We start from the raw sequence: 16207 nt of genomic DNA on the forward strand, positions 1-16207 counted from the left end.
AGTTGCCTTTAATTTCTTGTCTCTTGACTGGTTTGAAGAGAATAGGTAAGGGGTAAACATTTTTTTTTTTTTACAATCTTGATACTAAAGGGAGAAATTTTTAAAAGGCTGATCTCTTGACAAAGCCTTCCCTAAACCCTCAGCCACACCTTAACTTTACTTAATGAGATATATTAAAACAAAAAAACCAAACAACTGACACCTCCTTTCTTGACTATACATATCAAAGACCTTATTAAAAACACCTTGGCAATTTTGATGAGAATATAATTTTAAAAACCCAAAACCTCAAAAGGCCCATGCAAATGAGAAAACTTCCAACATTTTCTCTCTCAAAAAAAAGGCTTTCACTTTCCTGTACTACTAATAAACAAGTAGGAAGTGTGTTTGCGAGAGAAAAGAAAGAATGACTGTAACAGGTGATGAGCATATAGAACTCCTCTAGAAAAGGATTTATCAGTCACATTTTGCAATGATTGAAAGAAGCTTGTATCAAATCATAGGAGTAGCTCAAAATTAATTATCCTTCTTACACAGAGTTCTTGTATTAAAGTCAAGACTCTTAGTTTTGCAACAGTTGATAGTTTCCCATAAATCTTTGAAAAAGAAGAGCTAAGTAATGCCTCAAAATTGCCTTCTAAGCAAAAACACATTCATTCTTCTTTGAAAGTTTTCCTCCCTTTATTGTGAAGTTTTATTGCTTCACAGTTACTTCAGTATATTTTTCCATTTATTCATTTGCTTTAGCAACTGGAGGCTGGAAGTCTCAAAACATAAGGAGCTTCCTGTAGTCAGTTTTATTTTTTAAATAATTATTCAAAATTTATTTTAAGGAGCTGCTCTTTAAATATTTTCAGTGGAGGTGAAACACATAACAACGCAGACCTCCTCTGTAAGATAGCAAAGCAGCAGTGTGGGAGATATGTTTTTCACTTCTTTCATTGGCTAACATCTAATGCAGTCACCTTCATAAGACAACTGCTTTTTAAACAAAGTCAATGACAGCAATAATAGTCTGGTACTTATTAAAACTGTAATACTACATTTTCAGTTTTTGAAGAAGAATGTCTCCTATAACATATCTCCCTGAAGGTACTGATTTTTTTTAACATGCAGCACATTTAAAATAGGATTCTATTTATGCTTAAGTGAGGAATTAAGCCCAATTTACACTTAGGTTGTTTTTTTTTCCCTCCCAGAAAAGCATGCTTACTCATTTCCAAGGCATTTGCACTGAAATATCTGCACTGAACATTACCCTGTCTTGTTTCAAAGTCATTAAAATTCAGAAAATAAACTGTGTGCAAAGTTTCAACAGAGAAATGTGAGCAAACAAAACATAAAGAAACAAAAGAAGTTTGCATGCTACTTCTCAAAACACGTTTAAAGGACCCTTTGCCAGGAATAACACACAGCGACTGTAAGAAGGCAATTGCAGAAATCAAAACACACACTTACTTTTTAAATATGTATAGATGCACTTGTCTTTCCTATTTTAGGTTAAAAATAAGAGGACACCCCAGCGAGTCTTGCTGGCAGTCGGACTACGCACAAGGCCCTGACCCTTTAACTCCCAGGAATTCTCACACAAAGCTATTTCCAGACACACTGTGCTCCATAGTCCTGAGATAAGGCAGCAAACACGAAGCCATGAGAAGTGACACAAAGTTGGACTAAATGAAATGTTTACGTCGCTTCTGTCACGCCGTGGTCCCCCCCCCCCATTATCTATTCCACACCTGATTTGCCTAAAACAATATTTATTCAGCTTAAAGAGAAAGCATGCCTTAAACAAAAGGACCATTTTAAGAAAAAAGGACACCGAGACAATACAAATACTGTATTCCTCCGTGAGCACTGCCAAGTTTAATGTGAAACCAAGCAGAAACAAAAGCAAATCGCCTTATGAGAACTTACGAGCAATGCTCTTGCTATAATGCCCCTCAGAGCACGAGAGATTTCTCCACTGGCTTTACAACAGAGAGAGTCTATATGGAAGAAAATCTTAAATCTGCACTCACCAGGCGACAGCAACGGTTGCGTGGCGTCAAAGTGAGCTATTTTCTGCCCCTGGTCCATTTCAGTTTTGCCTATAGTTGTCCAACACCCACTAGCCCAGAGCTGCCACCCAGAGGCCCCGTGCACGAGCTGGAGCTGGCTTATTTGCCTGTCAGTCTGGTTCCCGGCTTCTGCCTCGTGCGGCTGTGCACTTTGCTGAAGTTTTAATATCATTTCCACACGCTCCCCACCGCCTGGAGTAGGTCATTTGTCCTTTCCCTTCAAGAAAGGCTCAAGTCACTTTGCGGGTAACTCTGGGATCAGGCGTAACGTTGTTCACCTTCAAGGGAAGGAGTTCTTGGGGAAGAAGTGGGTGGAGAGAAGTAAGCTCACTACAAGGGAATTCCGAGTGTAATCAGAACGAGGAACTTCCTCTCTTTTTTCCTGCCTTGCTAGGCTGAGCGGCCAGTGCCTCTGTCGCAGGAGTCAGGAATGTAAAGGGAGGACGCTGAGAGGCCCGCCAGACAAGCCTTTCTCAATCAATTAGCTTGCAGCCATTACTTGTGACCCCAGGTCAGGCAGTGTAAGTGTGTGGGGTGTGCCTTCAGGGCTCCCAGGGCTACTTACTGCAGCTTAGATGACCAAAACCAAGCAGACGCTAAGACTCAAGGAATATTTTTAATGGAAAATATGCTACAGATGTGACAGAGCACAGGTAAATTCCAAGTTTCTTTTTGCAGGAGCAGCTATTTAATTCAAATACACACACACACACACACACACACACACATTATATATATATATATTCTTTTTTTTTCTATTAGGAAATCCAAACAATATATTTTCCCATGTTGGCTCAAACAGGATTTAGAACAAAGCAGTGAAGCATTTTTTTGATATTAAATTTATAGCTGAGAATACAGAAGTGACAAAATAACAAATATATCTTATTGATATAGAGCTCCCCTAATTACTTGGCTTCTTAGATTTGGTTTTAGTGTTCTTAAAAACTACTGACCTAGTAAAAGTTAAACTGCTATAAACAGAGTTTTCTATGCTTCAGGAAATCATAGGACGTTGGGGGATAGGAATAGTTGTTTTAAACACTTTCAAAATTCATACTATCTTAATGTGATGAATTTCTCTGATTTTCATAGGTACTGTAATTAGAATTTATTTTTTGTTCTCTACTTCAGGAGAATGCTTCATCTTTTGAATAGATATCAAAAAGCGAGAGTTCAAAAGAAAAAAACTAAGTGTAACATTAAGGAGAAACACTGCAGTTTTATTTAAACTTCATACATTAAGTTTGCGTATTCCTCAAAAACACTTTAAAAATAATAGCCACCATCATTATCGATAAGTTAGTGGCACAGACTTATCAGGGAATTTTATTTCACTTCAAATTATTCGTTTCAATACTACATACCATTCCAGGAGCACATGCTTCCTAGTGATTATGCTAGATAATCTCCCCATCCCCCAAATAGCATCACTCAAAGATGGATTTGCCATACCCACATTCTCTCACCCTATTTGCTTGATGATGTGCAGCCCTATATGGGAATGGCAATATTTCACATGGGTGCTGATCTTAGCATTTCAATCTCGTTAGCCTTTATGTGACCATTTGAATTGCCTGACTTTAATAAAACAAACAAACCCAAAATGCAAGAATGAATAAGACAGGTGAGAGAAACAGGATCAAATAATACTAGCTGGTTGATAGAATCAATTTTGAAAACTACAGTTATAGAGAATATGCTAATAAGAACATTAACATTAGTATGGGTATGGGTTAAGGTTGAAATTTGGGTTTTTCAATAGGCATTGGGAATCATTGATAGGTTTTGAAAAGGTAATTGATATAGCCTCTAAATAAGTTTAAAAATTACCATAAGTCAAATAACAATAAAAATCCCTTGTCAGCTTTTAGTGACTCAGTCATGCCAATTATGTACTAAAAACAGACATTATGCAGAAGCACTTTGATCTTCTTAGTCAATAAATATGGAAAAAAATCAAGAATTCTAATTATTCTGAGAGATACTTAGTCTTTAGAAATTCTATGACTCAACGTCACTCTGTAATTCTTTGTTTCATTTTCATCTGCTATGAAAAAAAGAAGCTTTATTTTTTTTTTCTCATTCAAGACTAACAACTAACTCCTAAGAGTCAACAGGGCCACTAGCCTTATATATATTAGAAGTCTACAAGCAAACACCTCAAGGGTCTGACCTCTATTGCAACACAACTTCCGCATGAACAAAACAAAGGATTTTCTGAGAAGTGCAGAAAGGTCACTAATAACCCACATAAAACACACACCAGAATTTGAAAGAGCGCTGGCTATTTCAGTCAATAATGTATTTTTATGGCCAGTTGACCAAAACAACCACCAACATTACTGAATTACACCCAGATTACGAAAATAATCTCCTTTGCAAAAGAGTGGAATCTTACATTAAAAAGATCACTACCAGCACACTATTGAAAATAGTCTTTCAATTTTCCCCACTCACTTCCCACCTTCATGAGGAAAAAATGTACTGTGCTGGATGTGATGGAGATTGAAAGAAACGTTGCAGGTACTTTTTGTTAAATTCATATAATTTGAAAACATTTTCAATAGCTCATATAATTTTACTACCAAAATTTTATCATGTTCACTTAGAAATTTTAAGATAGTATACATAAAAAAATATAAAAATAATTGAAAAGTATGCTTTAAATAATTATAAAGCCATTCAAAATGATAGAATATAATATTTCTATGTGAAGTTATAAAGATTATTTCTAAGCATTACATACTAACAAATATCAGCTACTTATTATGTGATGTTGACATTTCCCACATTAATTCTGTTCTACATCTATACATGTTTCCCTACGCTACTTATCTGCAATGCTTTGGAAGGTAGTCAACATCACTATCAAACTTCTTGTTTTCCAGGACATGTGATTAGCAGCCTGCCATCCTAAGTTGGTCTTAGCCAACTTTGAGTTAAAACACCAACACAGAAAAATCCAAAAAACCTAAGCTTAATAGAAGTGCTCTCTGTCCCATTCTCCTAAGGCTCGTGATGTTGGATTAAGCAAAAACACAATAGGTGGTTTATACATATAGACAGACTATTCTTATCCATTTGAAAGTCAAGGAAGTATTTCAATATGTTTTCATTAACTGCCTTCAGGTTCATGGGCCTAGTCCACCAAAAACATGGATTGCAATGATTTAATCATTGAATATCAATAGAGGTGTTGCTACATAAAGTAGTATCCTCACAGCACCATCTTCTCTTGTTTTGGTATAAGTAGCTAAAAATACGAAGGTAGGGAAGGGACTGGCATGTGACACATTACTTCCCACCAAATTTAGTTAAAGCAATGTAGGTGGTAGCAGAGGTAGGCAGATAGTGGAGAGAAGCTTATTAGCTTTTTTTGCTTGTAAAACTACATGGTTTTGGAGTAGGGCACCACCTTACTTTAGAGAGGAAAGTTAGACTCTATGTATGCCGCCCAGGCTCTAGACGGGAGGTCTGTACACCAACCTATCACACAGTTGGAGCTACAGCAAAGGGATTAAACTAGTATGAATGGGTTTGAACCAGCAAGAAGTGGATGATAAAAAAACAACAGGTGTGATCTGGCTGTAAACATGACATAGGCTAATTCAATATTAGGCAAATAGAAAACAAATGCAAAATGGAGGCTATGTAAAAGTGCAACAGAAAGAAGGGAAAAACATTATCAAATAGAGAGCAATAACTGAGAATATTATCTATTACAATAGGTGGAAAACAGGCATTTTAAGTTGAATTCAGAAGCCAAGAATTCAATAATATATAAAGGAGAAAAAGACCTTAAAAGACCCCAAGAAAACAAAGATGGAAATGCACACTTTCACAATGAAATGGAGTATAGTGAATAAAGAAACAAAATGAAGTAAAAATAAGAAATGACATGATTTTGTTATAATTAACTGAATTTTTCCTCTTCCCATCCATGTTAGTACTTCTGCCCTGTTACTTTTTTGGGAGAAATTAAAAGTACGTACAAAAGCAGGTCCCTGTATGTATACAGCCTTCGTGTTCTCCTTTGAGAGCATATGGCAGGAGTCACTGCTTTCACTCAGTGACAAATGCCTTCTCACGGCATCTACTACTTTGGCCTTTAATTAGATCTTCCCAGACCACCTAAAACAACTCATGTCTGAGACCATCCCTGTCTGGATGTGTCCCAGAGGATTGGGGCAGTAGCAGAAAAGCAAGAAATAATCTTACTCTAGTATAGGGTATGTGTAGCAAAATGATAAGCAAGTAGGGAGTTGAGTGAGTTTGTTAAAAAAAAAAAAAGAAAAGAAAAAGAAGAACGAAGGAAGGAAAACATGGAGAACTCTGCATAAATGAGTCAGTCATTAATGAAAACTGAAATCTGAACAAAGTATTGGGATAGAAAAGCAAAATCTCATGCTGAGGAAGAGTCCAGGTTGGCCAAACACACCCAGTTCAATAACTTTTTTTTTGTTTCAATAAATACATAAAGAATTCCGTCTGGATGCTCTCATTTAAAGATCTTGTTAAAACAAACCAAAACAACAACAACAAACAAACAATAAAACAAGGAAAGATAGCAAAGTATGGAGATTAGAAATAGAAAGAAAAAAGGAGCGAGACAGAGAAAGGGAGAGAGAGAAAGAGTGGTATTGAGAGAGAATGAGAGATCAACTGGCAGTAATCTGAAAAAAATAAATAAGTGATTAGAATGGGAGAAAGAATGGCTTCTGAAGCAATAATATTAAATGCATATGTGTAAATGGTTCTGACATCTGTTGCTATATTAATATAAGTAGAGGTTTGAAAAGAGAATGCAGAAAATTGCCTAATTTGACTGGAGATGATAAGTGATGGGGTTGAGAAAGTTGGAGTGGTTGGAAAGAATGAGTTGGATTTAGATAAAAGAAAATAAATAAATTCACAATTTACAGGGGAATGGAGAAAAATCATAAATTGGGACAAATTAGAATGTCTTGCCTAGGGAAAGGCAAATGCTGTAGTCTGATTCAATAGGGAACTCTATGAGGCTAGTTTTGAGCCCTTCAGGGGAGAATCTTCTGTGAGGCCAGGGCTAACCTGGAGTTCTTCTATCAGGATTATGTTTTGATCAGATGTAGGATGCTGAGTAGTCAGTCCACGTGAGCCTTCATGGTCAATGGATTCCTTCCAGTCAAGTCATTGTTCTAGGTGAAGCATGTCAAACTTGTGGCCCGCGGGCCGCATGTGGCCCACAACGAATATTTTTGCAGCCCAGCCAATATAACAGTGTGTGAGAAACATTTTAATAAAAATTTTGTAACTTAATTTTTACAATATCCGGTTATACATAATTACTAATATTGAACTACAACATTCACTAATGACTGATTACTATAATCATGTAGCATTCATTTCCTTTATGTGCCTTATGTGCAGGTGCACCATTGCTTTCCACTAATACTAGCAGCGAATATTTTAGCAGCCCATTGCAAAGTCATTAGTCTTGGATTGACTTGTTTGGTGTGAGCAACAGGAAATATTTCGCTTTTGGAGAACAAGGAAAACAGGTTTTTTTGCATTATACTTATTAATTTGTGCAGTTATTCAGTGTCTGGTAAGTTAATGTCCAAGAAAAAATATTAATTTTTATTAAAATGTTCTATTATTTTATGTTAACAATTATCTATTTCAGCCCTTTGTATTCAGCATGTCTCTATTGAAATGAATCTACGTTTCTATGGAAATTGAAGCTTTTGTTTTTTGCGGTCCATATAAACTTCAACCTTGTTTATTTGGCCCGTGTTAGCCTTTGAGTTTGACATGCTTGTTCTAGGTATTAGCAGCTAAATCTACCTGGGTCCCAGACACAGACTAGGTAGAGTGATGGAGAACCTATGACACCTCTGACACGCGAACTCATTTTTTTTTGGTTGATTTTTCGTTGTTAAATGGCATTTAAATATATAAAATAAATATCAAAAATATAAGTCTTTGTTTTACTATGGTTGCAAATATCAAAAAATTTCTATATGTGACACGGCACCAGAGTTAAGTTAGGGTTTTTCAAAATGCTGACACGCCGAGCTCAAAAGGTTCGCCATCACTGGACTAGGAAGACAATGTGGTAAAAAGTTCAATCAAGGAAAATAAATTAGAGGCTTTGGGCAAGTGTGCTGCAGTTTACCTCAGTAAATAGAGCATCAGCCTGCAGACTGAAGGGCCCCAAATGGGGTCATGTAGCTTGGTGGTTGCAGGCTCCATGCGCAGTGCTGGTTGGGGCACGTGTGGAGGCAACCGAGTGATGTGTCGCTCTCACATTGATGTTTCTCTCTCTCTCTCTGCCTCTCACCCTCCTCTCTCTCTCTCTCTCTCTCTCTCTCTCTCTCTCTCTCTCTCTCTCTCTCTCAAAAAAATAAAGAGCTGAAACTCTATTTAGCCTTTATAAAAATGTTCCTGAGAGAAATCAGGGCGTTTGAGAGTACGTATTGAAGAACATACTAACATATGGCATGCTATGGCTTGAGGAGTGTGGAAAGGCAAGACTACCAAAAGTTATCTTTCTCTTTTTAGCCTTACTGAATTCCAAAAAATCTCCTTGGAGAATTTGGTGCTAAAACTCCCTATAGTACCAAGACACTAATTCTTAGGGGGGTAAAATACTATGCCTGAAAACTTTTCAAAAATTAAATATAGTTCACATGAAGCTTGTGTTCACCCTTACAACTATTATCAGGTTTTAGATTAGGATATTTAGAACCACCCAGGGGAAATTCAGAGACAAAGGGCATTGCCATGAAAGGCAAGCCTCCCTAGATCAGAAGAGGTAAAATCAAGTTATTACTCTGAAACCACTGGTTCTAAAACCCTAGTTATGTATTACCTAAAACTCTGGTTGCCTGTGCTGTTACTAATATTTAGACCAGGGGTCCTCAAAATTTTTAAACAGGGGGCCAATTCACTGTCCCTCAGACTGTTGGAGGGCCGGACTATAGTTTAAAAAAAAAAAAAAAAACTATGAACAAATTCCTATGCACACTGCACATATCTTATTTTGAAGTAAAAAAACAAAATGGGAACAAATACAATATTTGTATTTGCATGTGGCCCGCGGGCCGTAGTTTGAGGACCCCTGATTTAGACTATTAAATTAGATAATCCTAAAGAATTAATCCTATATAATAAAAGGCTAGTATACAAATTGACCGAATGGTGGAAGGGCTGGTCGCTATGATGCACACTGACCACCAGGGGACAGATGCTCAACGCAGGAGCTGCCCCCTGGTGGTCAGTGCACTCCAACAGGGGGAGCGCTGCTCAGCCAGAAGCTGGGCACACGGCTGGTGAGTGCAGCAGCAGAGGCGGACATCCCCCGAGGGCTCCCGGACTGGGAGAGGGCGCAGGATGGGCTGAGCCCCCACCCCCGAGTGCATGAGTTTTGTGCACTGGGCCTCTAGTCTTACATAAAATATTATTTTCCTGAACTCTTTGAGCCTACATCCCAGGGACCAGAGCTAAACCTCCATTTAGAAGAGGGTATGATGGGCTATTCAACACAAAACACAAAGGCAGTTGAAGTTTTGTGGTTCCAGTTCTAAAATTTTCAATAAAGAGCTGTTTTTCAGATCCTAACCGCTATTTAATTAGATTGGGGAATTGTTGCCATGTTTGTCATTTCAACCCCAATTGTTAGCTAAATTAATTAACTTTGAAGCTTTTAAGGAAAGGAAATTGATTCTAACTATGGCATGTGTTCAAAAGTTATGTAAATATCTGAGCTAAAGCACTTTTGGCTATATTATACAGATTACCCATTACAAAGTTTATTCTTTTCTTGTCCCCTTTCCTTTCAGAAAATGAAGCTCAAGAAATAACAGTCAAATATTACAGGATCCTTTATGGGCAGAGTACTATGAAGGCTTGTGAAGCCATTTCCTACTTTAAGTGTATTTCCAAACTAACAAAAATCTAAACTCCTTAATGCAGCAAAAAATGTTCATCATAATCTAACTCCAGCCTTTATAGTCTCATGACTCTATACTTCCTTACCCTTAATTTATGATCCAGACATATTAAATATCTTGCCACACCAAAGTAATTAATTCTAATTAGGTTTTTAGTGTCTCCTTCAAAAATATGATTGGGAAGTCAAGGATCATCACTGGGAATCCATCAAGAGAAAAATAGAAAATAAAATAAGTGTGTGTGTGTGTGGGGGGAACTCAGAGAAATAGAGAATATGAGTGAACAGAGTAAAATTTCAAAGAAATAATAGTAATGTCCAGAAATATAAGAAGAAATTTTGCTTGGTGAAACAAGACAGGATATAGGGAAGGAAGGAAGGAAGGAAGGAAGGAAGGAAGGAAGGAAGGAAGGAAGGAAGGAAGGAAGGATTATAAATATAACATATGAACACCACAAACACATACATAAAGGAGAGAAAAGACTTTTTAAAAGTAGGTGGTCAATAAAGATAACCCAGCACTCATCATATGGTAATTCTTTAAGAAATGAAGATTAGAGAAAATGTTAATAAAGAAATTGGTAAAGATATACCACAAGGAAATTTCTTATAATTGACTGTTTGAATCTTTAGATTGAAAGGATATTTCAAGTGTCCCAAGACAGAGGATAAAGACAGACCCACACCAAGGCATATTCTAATATATCTATAACATTATAAATAAAAATATAATCTCAAAAGCTTCTTAGTTAGAAAAGCAAGTGGTATACAAAAGATCAGGATCAAAATGGCAATATCTTCTCAACAAGAACATTGGAAATTAGAAGGTATTACAAATGCTTTTAAAATTCTGAGTGAAAATTACTTTAAATTTTTAATTCTATTCTCAACCAAAAATTCAATCGAGTATCAAGTAGAATAAAAATGTTTCTCAACATAGGTTTGTGAAATATTTATCATCTGTAGACCCTTTCTCAAAACATTACCAGAACACGAGCTCCAGAAAAAAATAAAAGAGAGAGCAACTGAGAGAGAAAGAAAACCAAGAGGACATCATTTCTAGAAAGAAGAGGGTACTAACATCATAAAATGAAAAAAATTTCTAGGATGATGGATAAACAATGTCTGAATTGCATATTTTTATAGATTGCTTTGGAAAACAACCAAACAAAATAAAAGCAGGAGAAAAGAGTTCCAGGATGGGTTTTCTTCAAGGAAAAAAAATAAGAAAAGAAAAATGGAAAAACAAATGCTAGCCAGCCGTGGGCAAACTACGGCCCGCGGGGCCGGATCCGGCCCGTTTGGGTGTTTTATCCGGCCTGCGGAGCCAAAAGAGCGGAGGGTTCTCTTGCTCTCCCCTCCGCTCTTTCACCAGCAGCTGTGTTAACATGTATTAGTTCACACAAACACTCCATCCATGCTTTTCTTCCGGCCCTCCGGTCCAGTTTAAGAACCCATTGTGGCCCTCGAGTCAAAAAGTTTGCCCACCCCTGTGCTAGACCATTTAACCAACTTGTCTGTGTAGAAAGTTGAACAGAGAAGCATTTCATAAAGATTTTGGAGCTTTTGGGAAGATAGTGAAAATAGAAAGGATGACAGGAAGACAGGAAGGGAGGAGAGAGGGAGGGGATGAGGAAAGGCTATGGTGTTGGAGTTAGAAGAGAAGAACTGGGCATAAAAGAAAATAAATAAAGTACTTACTAATTAAAGGGAAATTATACCATTATAATTCTATAATTATATCATATCTCCAGTGCAGCTACATTATTTGTATAGTCTTAATAATTAAAAATCCAGATATAGATTTAAACCAAAATGGAGATATAGTGATAATGAAAGAATTAGAGTTAAAAAAAATGGGTATTTTAACAAAGTTTAAAGCTTCATCTGCAGCAAAAAGAAATCAATCAATAAGATCTAACTTCAGGAATCCTGAGATAGCCATATGCTCATTATTTTAAAATACAGAGGTAAAAATTAAATATGTTGGAAGTGGTTTCCCTTCTGCCCTGATGCCAAGGGCTTTATTTCTTTAGGTTTTTAACCTTTAAACTTATTTGTATTTTAAATATGTATGCATATATTTATTTGTTAACTTAATCCTCTTTCTTTTGGATATAATTATAACAATCAAATTAAATAGAAATGTGCTCTTTCTTCTTTAAATGTTTCCACAAAAGTAGATTCTATTACTAATATAACTTTATTAAATTAATGAATTAATGTATGAATATATGCTTTAGTAAAACATTCCTTTCTTCATAAAAAAATGAAAGGTTAGTTCAATATGATGTATATAAACAAGTTCTATGTTAAATTTGATAGTAAATATAGCTTCTTGAAGGAATCTGTAAAGAAAAGTTGATTTAAACATCGTATTTTTTAGTAAAGGGAATATGCATTCCTAAAACTGTCTCTATTATTTTTACCTGATTTTCAGAACAGTGAATTTTCTTCAGGTGAAGCTCTGGTTGAGTGTTGTTATTCATTCAGATCTTCATATCACTGTGGGCAGGCTAAACAAAACTGCTGGAGAGAAGAAATGTTGACCTGTTTACTCAGCATTAGCCTTCATTCAAAGACTTTCTATAAGTACACTAATGCCAATTTTTTAAACTTGTTAATAACATCTTGTTAATCTTCCTCCTCAACTCTAAAACAAATTTAATACAAAATAATGACGTCCCGAGTCTAATGGCTTTTCAAAATAATATTTTTCACAAAACATACCGGGAGCAAAGTACAAAGAGTTTACAAACAGGATGAGATTATGCACTATTATTTCTGGAGCGCATCCTAGTCTGATGTTTTTCCTTCTGCCATTCTTAGAGAAAGTACATTATCTGCAGCAGGTCAGTTCAAATCCTACTTATTTCCTCAGGAATAGGGGTCAGGCAACATGCAGCATCCTTGGGAAAGTAGCCTAAAATTGCTAAAAAGGCCATCTCAGTAAGACATCAGGAAGCACAACTGCTTCCATTGACATGAACATAATGAAAATAAAATGCTCTAGAACTAAGTGCTTTGTAAACCATAGTTTGTAAAAATATCACACATGCTGTGTTTTGACCACCCACAAGAAATCAAAGTCACTGTATCACTCCACAAGCATCCTGGTCCTACTGATGTTTATGATTCTAAAATCAGGAGCAGGTTCCTGGGACACAGTGGCTCAGTATCTGCTAAGGCAAGGTTAGAAAAAAAAAGAGCTTTAAAATGCACTCTTTGTTCCTGACCTGCCTAGGGAATTCATGGTATGCAACATCAAAGGCGAAAATCCAGGTCACCTCAGTTGGATATAGCCATGTGGGTGTGTGAATTAAAAACACACAACAGAGAACCTGACTGATTCCTATTTCAATCTGGTCTCTTCTTCGACTGCTCCTTTACTGATAATGAAAGGAGAGGCCTCAGACCAGTTTCAGGATGTGCTGATTCTCAGAAAAGTGATTTAGAATGGACAAATACTCCAATACTTTCAGGCAATGAGCAATACAAAGGCAGATCAAAATCTTCATAGCTCAAAGTAGAAGACCCACCCCCTACTAAAAAAAAATTCCGGGAATATTTCTGTTTCACCATGAACTAGATGAGAAGTCAAGCTGTTCAGGCACAGCTGGAAAATGTGTAGAAGTGAACCATAACACACCTGGTTTAGCTTCTCAAGAAGCTAAATGTTTTGATGCTATGAGGACCTAGCTTGGTAGGATGTTTCCCAGTGATCAAAAAGATGACCCATCTTGCAGCTAAGATCAATGGATCCTGTTTAGTGGTCAGACCCTCGAAGAAATGGGTCACTTATGTCCAAGAATTCAAAGTTTATATATTACAACTGGTAGAAGTGCAGAGATAAAAAAAACAAAAAACAAACAAAAACAAAACATGGTAGCCTATACTAGTCAAAAATAGGGGTCAACTGATAGATGCAAAGGAAGAAAAAGATACAAATAAATAAGATATAGTTAAGCTATCATTTTAGTCATTGTGATGTTTCTGTTGAACATATCTTGCCTAAGCCACTTCTGCAACTGGATTTTCAATTTTCTTCCCACGAAAATTATCGTTGCACTAGAGGCCCGGTGCATGAAAATTCATGCACTGGAGAGGGTGTCCCTCAGCCTAGCCTGGCCTCTCTCACCGTCCGGAAGCCCTCATGGGCAGGAGGCGACCCTTCGATCAGGGGAAGGCGACACCCCCATCACACCTCTGCTGCTGCCACTGCCAGCAGCACAAGCCTCAGCCGGCACTGGTTAGCTGAGCCTCAGGCAGCCCTGGGTGGCTGGGCTGCTGACATCCAAGGCTTGCCTGCACCTCAGGCTGGCCCTGAGCAGCTGGGGGGCTGAGAGCGGGTCCGGCCACATCACACGCCTGCCACCACCCCCCCCCCCACACACACACACACACATGGGGCTGAGGGGACTGGGTGCCACCATTTTTGTGATGGTCAATTTGCATATTCCCTCCTTATTAGATAGGATTACCTGCTTTCCCCTTAACAAAACTCAGCTCTCTTTGAAGGCTCCTCTCAAATTGTACCTCCTTGGTAACAATTTTTTTGGCCATACTAACCATAGCAGTTTGTAATGAATTCATCTATGCCTCCCTGGGCAGTTATCGTATACTTTCCTGAGATGTTGTGTGTGTGTGTGTATGTGTGTGTGTGCGTGTGTGCATGTGCGTGTGTGTGTATGTGTGCGTATGTGTGTGCGTGTGTGTGCATGTGTGCGTGTGTGTGCGTGTGTGCGTATGTGTGCGTGTGTGCGTATGTGTGTGTGCGTGTGTGTATGTGTGTGTGTGTGTGCGTGTGTGTATGTGTGTGTGCGCGTGTGTGTGTATGTGTGCGTGTGTGTGTATGTGTGCGTGTGTGTGTGTATGTGTGTGTGTGTGTGTGTGTTTTGTTTGTTTAAGCCAATGCCTTGTCTCCTCTGCTACAGTGCCAATCCCCTGAGGTCAAGAATCAGGCTTTCTGTTTTAATTTCCTCCAGCTCTCCCCTTAATCTTATACAATTAATATGTAATGGTTGACAAAAGAACCAGCATCAATTTTTTCATTTAGCGTAAGTAATATTGGAAGGCTCCTGCTGTCTCACAATTCATTTTAAAAAGAGACTTGCCATGACCTTGTGAAGAAATATTATCTAATCATCTAAAGCTTTTCTTTCCAATTATTTAGGAGTTTGGCTGAGAATGAAATGATAAATAATAGAGGGACAATATTTACAGGGCAGCTTCTGAGTTGCTTGTCAGTAATGCTGCAAGTTATCTTGATATTTATGGGTTCATAAAGACTTTATTTATAATTTGCCCCTTCTACACAGGAGTAGGCTGAGTCTGGAATTTATATCCAGATGTTATTTCATTTACATTTTTAAAAATCTATATTGCTTTTTAAATGAGACCAAATTCAAGGTAATTATTAAATGCTGTATCTTAAGTATGTCTAAGTTCAAAGTCCATAAACTTTTTTGAAGAATTTTTTTTTTTTCCCAATGAAGATTCAGATGGTCTGAGAAAAATGGGTCTTAGACTTGAGGAGACACAAAGATGTATATGCTAAGAAGTATTTTTAATCATGCACAGGATAAAATACATTAAATAAAAAGTAACCTTGGTAAACCTAAGAAGCTCTATTATGTTAATGACCAACTTGAAAACATACCTAGATATTCTGAAAGTGCCTTCATTATTTATATTAATATTTTCCTTTCTTTGTTTTCTTATAGGAAAAATATACTATTTCCAATTATGAATATGCACATTATTTTAAATGAATAAAGACAGAAAAATATAAAAGGCATCATTGCATTTGAGTTACACAGGAGTCAAATATAGAATTGAGGCCCATTATGTGGTCACCTATGTGACAGCTACCTAAATGAATACAAATTATCATGATAGAGTCCTTTGTGGCAGAAAGATGACAAGATGAAATAGACAAACATATAGGGAAAGGCACCTGAGTGCAAAAAACATGGGTTTTTGTGCAAAAGAAAGGTTTGAATCTGTGTTCTGTTGTTTTCTACCAGAGAGACCCTGGGAAAGGAACTGAAATTCTACAGGCTCCAGTTTCTTCACCTTTATAACAAGCATGATTGTTCCCCATCCCTTGAGTGCTATGTGAATTAAATGAAACACAGAATGTAGAATGCCTAGCAGAATCCATGGAAAACTATGGCCATTCACCAGGTGTACATTCCTTTTCTGTTCTACCTTC

This window comes from Myotis nattereri (assembly GCF_964212035.1).
Source record: "Myotis nattereri genome assembly, chromosome: 3".
NCBI classification, from domain to species: domain Eukaryota; kingdom Metazoa; phylum Chordata; class Mammalia; order Chiroptera; family Vespertilionidae; genus Myotis; species Myotis nattereri.